Genomic DNA, 7,631 nt, shown 5'->3' with positions numbered 1-7,631 from the left:
AAGGCAAAGCAGTGTCATTGTCTGGGGCTGAGAATGAAATCAGGACTTGACTACAAATTCATACAAGGTAACAAAAATTATGAAAATGGCCTAAACTAAACTGTGGTGATATAGCATAAACTATGTCCTGGTGTGGGGCTGTGGGCTAATGCATCAGACTGCAAAGTCATTTGAACTGCAAGGTCGGCGGTTCAAACTCACCAGCTGCTTTTTGGAAACCCTATACAGGGTCGCTATGGATTGGAATCGACTTGACAGCACTTAACAATGACAACAATATACATTTACTAAAACTGTTGAGTTAAAACGAGTGTCTTCTGTGGTATGCAAATTAAACCTCAGGTTGATGCGCTGAACTGCAAAGCCAGTTTGAACCTTAAAGTCAGTGGTCCAATCTCACCAGCTGCTCCTCAGAAACCGTACACAGGGTCGCTATGGGTCAGAATCAACTTGATGGCACTTAGCAACAACAAGAACAAAATTGTTAAAAAAGAGAAATACATTTTTATTAAAAAGAATAATATTTCAATATTCAAATTCATGACCAGAACATTTGAAACATTACTTTAATTCATCCCAAAAATGTGATGCCTAAGTCCTGCTTTTAGATGCCTTATTCAAAATATATTTTCTTAACTCCTTTCTAAATAATTAGAATTGAAAATCCACAGCAATAATTAAAAACTATAATCTTTCTTTTACAAACAGTCAAAAAAAAGATTTATGGAAAGCCTCTGGGGCAATTCTGGGAGGGTGGTGGCTCCGTAGGATAAGCACTGGACTGCAAACCACAAGGTTGGCTGTTCAAATCCAACTGTTTCTTCATGGAAGAAAGATGAGGCTTTCTGCTCCTGCAAAGCTTTTTTTTAAGAAAAAGACCTCAGAAACCCTATCCTGGATTGCTATGAGTCTGAACTAACTCTACAGCACTTAATAACAACAGCAACAATGGGGCAGTTCTACTCTGTCCTGTAGGACCACTGTGAGTCAGAATCAACATGACGATGATGAATATGATGCTGAATAGGTTTCAGTGGAACTTCCAGACCAAGACAGACTAGAAAGAAAGATCTGGTGATCTACTTCTGAATATCAGCCAGTAGAGACTGTATGGGTAGCAATGATCCAATAGAGTCATGCATCAAGTCAGAGGCCAACTGAATGGCAGCCAACAACAGCAAAACAGCCCTTATCTAACTCAAGATTTGCATCTTCATATCTCTGCTGTAAGAGAGGTAGCATCCAAGGCTGTAGGATTTTTCCATTGAGGCATAACAGTTGGCTCTTTCATTTCAGGTAACATGAGAGTAAAAAATACCAAACATACGGTAAAAAAATTGATTTCATAAACACAAAATTTGAGCTGATGGAAAAGTAAGAAAAAAAGCCTCAAAGTCCAAAGATCATCAGAAAACTCAATCCAGAGACACAAATGAACATTGAAGTCTGGGGAGGAGTGGGATGAGGGAGTGATCTTATGATCCCTCTGGACCTGGAGCTTCAGTTTTAATGACTCAAGGTGAAGAGAAGAGGTTCAGCAAACAAACCCTGGGCCCCAAAAGAGTGGGAGGCAGATCAGATCCCCCACCGCAGAATAAGGACACCTATGAATTTCTAAAGAAATCCACACCTAGAGATGGTGGGGAATCCCTGTCTGTCTCTGAGTAATCTCTCCTGATAATTCAAAACAAAAAAAAAACAGTCCTCCGTGCATTTGGGGCTAAAACGTACATCAGCTGTGAAAGACTGAAATAAAGCAAAAACAAAACTCCCTTCTAAGCAGTTTTTTCCTGGAAGAAACAAACACACAGGTCCTCTCTGGAGAAACATAATTTAAACTTAGACGTTAAAGAACTCCAACAAATCAAGTGTTAAAGAAATGATCTCACAATCAAAAGTTACAGGACACAATAGGAAATGAGTACGAAAAAACCAAAGGGGTAGAAGTACAGTTGGCTCCAAGCTGCCACAACTAATCTTAAACGGTGATAGTAAAAGTAACAACAATCACGGAACATTCACTATGAGCCACGCCCTGTACTAAGAGCTTTACCTAGGCCAACAACTTCTAACTGCACATTCAGCCAACCAACCAATGACTGCCTTAGAAATAAGTCTAAAAATATCCAAGTTGGAAAGGGCATTCTTGACCACCTAATCCTGTGTTTTTCAAATTGCAAGTCTTGAAGTTTTTGGTTCAGTTAGGGAGAGGCAGACAGAGATCATCAGTTAATATGCACATAAATATACATATACAGGAGTCCTAGTGTGGCGCTATAGGATAAGCACTGGACCGTAAGGTTAGTTTGAACCACAAGGTCAACAGTTCAAACTCATCAGTTACTCCTCAGAAGCCTTATACAGGGTCACTATGAATGCACACACTGGGTCACAATGGTAAAATGTATTTCTAACTATAAATCAGTGACCAAAAAAAATCTAGGAAACACTGATCTAACCCCAAGTTATCACTTAACTTTTGTGGATATCTGAAACCAGAGAGAGGATGGAACTTGCTCAAAGTTGCTCACCTATTTAGAGCAGAATCTAGATGAGAACTGGGTCTTTCTTTTGTTCTCCACACAAGTGAGATTGAAAATCCCTCTAGTACTCCTTGGGGAAGGAATCACAAAGCGAGACTGGACCTGCATAAAATTGTCCTCAGCTCCTCTAAGTTAGGGGTGATGCCTTCTCTTTCCTCATCCCTTTTGCAGCAGCACCCACAGCCTTTCTGCTGCCTCTAGTCTTGCATTTTCAAGATCTGATCTCAGGAAAGGAGTTAGTAACGCTGTTCACACAAGAATTCAAATGACATCTTCTTCATGATTATTTGCTCTTAAATTGAGAGATTGAAAGTTTAAGTCAAAAGGACAGAATTTCTCATTGTAGAGTTTTCCATGGCATGTGCAAACATTGGGGACAGTGATGGGGGAGAGGGAGGGAAGGACACATTTGACTTCTTTGGTACCTGATAAACTTCTACTTCTAGAGGAACCATCTAGTCCTACTTGCAAAGTTGACAAAGAGAATTTACAAGTATAATTATAAATTTATAAATCTGCTTTTTTAATACACTTAGCAAAATTTATAATTCTAAATAAAGTTTGTCCCTTGAAAGCAGTCACCTTGGGAGACAAGTTACTTATTTCAGTAATGTTCAGGATCTCTCTCTGTTAGGAATAATAATAATTATCAATTGTGGAATGCTTTCGATGTTTCAACTACAGTAGGTATTTTATGCACGATACCTTATTAAATTCTACAAAAGAAGTTTTATCCCCTTCTAAACAAGACAAAGCAACTTTTATTCTATCTGTATAATACCTCATTAGTGACCTCAAAACACTAATCATTAAGTTTAGTCATAACACTTGACTCTAAATGACTTTAACCTGTTTCCAGGAATCAAATCTACACTCTGAATGCAAAGAGTGGCCCCCAACAGAGCAAAGTCAAGGAAGTGTGTTACGTGCTCACTTATAGTTCCCAAAAAAGAGTTCCAGGAATATTTTGTTCCATGGCAACATCTTTTCAATAAGTTCATGGCCTCCCAAGGTGACTACTTTGATGTTTGAAGTCATGTGTGTGTGTGTGTGTGTGTGTGTGTGTGTGTGTGTGTGTGTGTTTGATCAGTCAATTTACTTTAGAGATATAGACTATATCTTTAGATATCTGACCTGGTACTTTGAGAGAGGACTGGCTCAAGAGGAAGATGTCGCAGAAGTTTCCTTTCCCAATGGGTGAGGAGACTTGGTCACCATGCTTTATGATGCCCTCCTGTCTGGTCCTTCCATCTCATCCCACTGACTGTATACCAGGTGACTGCCCACACCTAGTGACAGAGGGGAAGGCTTGATTCTCAGCTGGAGGATCCTCCCCACCCTCTCCCCTTACTGATGAAACACCTACTCAGTGAGGGTCCTAAGGGGTAACTCAGAGATTGGCATTATTCTTCTCTCCCGCTAGCTGCTCTTGTCTTCTATGTGAAAGACTAACGTCTTTCAACATGATCAGTATCAAGCTCCCCTTCTGACAGGTTCCATACCCTTGTTGTTAGGTGCCATCGAGTCAGTACTGACTCATAGAGACCCTATGCACAACAGAACGAAACGCTGCCTGATCCTGGGCCAACCTCACAATTTTTGCCGCACTTTTTTGAGCCCATTGATGCTGCTCCTTTGCCAATCCATCTCGCTGGGGGTCTTCCTCTTTTTCTCTGACCCTCCACTTTACCAAACATGATATCCTTAAGTCCTTCAAATACAGGATTTCTGGAGTTGCCACTGGTCAAGCAGCCCCTTAGTGCTGCTCAACAATCACACTTCCTGAGTCCACTTTCTCTCTTACTCACCCATGCTTCCTCAACTCTCTTTAAACTCCAATACCTTCTTCCTATTTCTCATTTTTCACCTACATGATTCCTATTTCACTGAGGAAAGAGAAGCCATCAGAAGAGAACTCCACAGGTTCCTATCACTGGATCTGTCATCCTCCCCGCCTTAGAATCCCTCTCTGCCTCCCCTTCTATTACAGTGACCATCAGCAACATATTATAGGGTGGATCACACTGTCCTCTTTAAAACACTTTCTTCTCCAGCTTCTAGGACACCACTCACGCTTGGTTCTTCTGTCACATCACTAGCTACCCTCTTCTCTGTTTTGCTGATTTTTATTGATAGTCTTCCAGGCTGGAGATCCCCAGGGACTAGTCCTTTGAGTGCTTATCTTCTCTATATAAATACTTTCGAAGTAAGCTCATCCAGTCTCAAGGCTTCAAAGCACTATCTAAAAACAAATAACTAATTCGTAAATTTTTATCTCTGGCCCAGACTCTCCCCTGAATAGCAGACTCACATATGCAACTGCTGACCCACCATCTTCCACTTAAAAGTCTCACATCTTAACATTAATATAGCCCACACTGAACCCTTGATCTTCCCTTCTAACCTGCTCCTCCTGCAGTCTTCCCCAACTAAGCAAATGGCAACTCCATTCTTCCAGTAGCTCACGTCAAAAATCTTGGAGTCATACTTGACATCTCTCTCTCTCAACCCTTCTAATCCAATCAGTAACTCTCACTGGATCTGTTTTCAAAGTATGAGGTTAAGTTTTAAAGCATTGCTACAGAATCATAAGAACATTTATTAAATAGAAATATCAAAACATTTTTATATTGTTTCTTGGCATATCCTCCATCGAGGTGTATACATGTCTGAAGGTGGTTTTCCGTCTCTCTCTAACCCTTCCTAAAAGAATTCTTCACTCTCCAATTTACACCACATCAAAAAGGCAGTTTGGGCATCCTTGAAGGACTCACATCATATTCTTTTGAAATGTTCTTTGAGTTTGGAGAACAAAAAGAAGTCTGAAGGGGAAAGACCAGGGCTGTTGGGTGGAAGGGGTAAGGTTTCCTAATGAAATTCTTTTAGGACAACCCTTTCTATCCTCAAAAAAAAAAAAAAAGAGCAAGTGAACTGTAATAAAAAAACAAACAAACAAACAAAACAAATTCCTTGGTACCACTTCCCTAGCCTTTTTCTTCTTATCAATACAATTTTCAATTTCTTAAAACTTTTTCATAATAAGTCCCCCATGATTGTTCTTTGTCCTTTGAGGAAATCTATCAAGATGACCCCTTTGGAGTACTGAAACAAAAGCAGTCACCAGGATCGTGTGAGCTGAACTCTGTGCCTTGAATTCAACTGGCACAGCAGATCCTGTTGCGAGTCACTGTTTTGACTGGACCATTTTTTTAAAAACACCTTAATAATAGGAGTCCTAGTGTGGTACTGTGGGTTAATGAGCCCAGACTGCAAAGCCATTTGAACTGCAAGATTGGCAGTTCAAGTTCACCAGCTGCTCCTCTGAAACCCTATACAGGGTCGCTATGGGTGGGAATCGACTCAACGGCACTTAACAGCAACAACAATGCTGTGGAGTCCTGGTATGGTGCTGTAGGATAAGCAATGGACTGCTAACCACAAGGTTGGAAGCCCAAACCCACCAGCCGCTCCTTGAAAACCCTATACATGGTCGCTATGAGTCAAAACTGACTCGACAACACGTAACAACAAAATGAGACTAGAAAAAGTATATTACAGAGAGAATTTATCTGCAGCCACCCAATGAGCTCAGAGATGTTTAAACATGTTTTATTTAGAATAAGGAGTTCTGGTATGGTGCTGTAGATTTGAACCACACGGTCAACAGTTCAAACGTACCAGCTACTCCTCGGAAACCCTATACAGGGTTGCTATAAGTCAAAACCAACCTGACAGCACTTAGAGCAACAACAACAACAATAATGTGGTGCTATAGGATAAGCACTGGACTGAAAGATCTGTTTCAACTGCAAAGTCGATAGTTCAAACCTACCAGCCACTCTTTGGAAACCCCATACAGGGTCGCTATGAGTCGAAACTCACAGCACTAATCAAGAACAACAATGAGACTAGGAGTCTTGGTATGGTGCTGTAAGATAAGCACTGGACTACTAACCACAAGGTTGTCAGTTCAAACCCACCAGCCACTCCTTGAAAACCCTATACATGGTCAGTATGAGTCAGAACTGACTCTACAGCACTTAACAACAAAGTGAGAATAAGACAAGTGTCTTACTGAGAGACCTTGTATGCAACCATCAACTGATCACAGAGACATATTATTTTGAACAAGGAGTCCTGGCATGGTGCTGTAGGATAAGCTTTGGACTGCAGATCAAACCAACCAGCCACTCCTCAGAAACCTATACAGGGTTGCTATGACTGCACTTAAGAACAAGAACACATAGAATAAGCCCAGGTCTATATGAGCTAGAACCCTAATACCAATACTTTTTTACTTACCCTCGTATATACAGAAACCGATCATTCCTTACCACTCTCCACCTTCACTATTGCCATCCTGGTGTACACCACCATCACCATCTGGGTTATTGCCAGAGCCTCTCTCTGCTTCCGCTCTTGTCTCTCTATAGTCTATTTACAGCCCAGCAACAAGGTGATCTGTCAAAATTAAGTCAGATTGCTGACTTCCCTGTTCAAAAGCTTCCCACTGTATTTAGGATGAAATACAAAATCCTCCCCACGTGGGTTACCAGTCCCACATGACCTGGCACCCCACTGCATCCTTTCCTGCCTCTTTCCTCTCATTTGCTCTGTTCTAGTCCCACTGACCTCTGTTCCGTGGAGCTGCTGAAACATTCCCACCTACGGGCCTTTGTGTTTGTTGTTCCTTCTGCTGGAAATGTCCTTGCCTGCCCTCTTAATTAGCTTGGCTTATTTTTCTTCTTAGCATCATCACCACCTGGTATATATCACCTGTCCATTCCTGTCTGATCCCTCATTAGCGTTCTGAGAGAGCAGGGACCCTCTCTGCTTCTGTTCACTGCTATACATGCAAGTGCTCAACGTCTTCTTGTTGTTTTTAGCCACAGTCACTGAGGCTACAACTCATGGCTAGCCCCATGTGTATAGAGCAGGACTGTGCTGTGACCTTTGGGAAGCAGAACACCAGGTCTTCTGAGAGGCCTCTGGATGAGTTTGAACCACTAACCTTTCAGTTACTAGTCATGCACTGAATCCTTGCTGCCACTCACTATCAAGTCTTACTCGTCCCTCTAAGAAACTCTT

The sequence above is a fragment of the Chrysochloris asiatica genome, unplaced genomic scaffold, assembly GCF_000296735.1.
Source record: "Chrysochloris asiatica unplaced genomic scaffold, ChrAsi1.0 scaffold00064, whole genome shotgun sequence".
Taxonomy (NCBI): Eukaryota; Metazoa; Chordata; class Mammalia; order Afrosoricida; family Chrysochloridae; genus Chrysochloris; species Chrysochloris asiatica.
The sequence above is the reverse complement of the archived record's forward strand: the minus strand, read 5'-3'. Positions refer to the sequence as shown.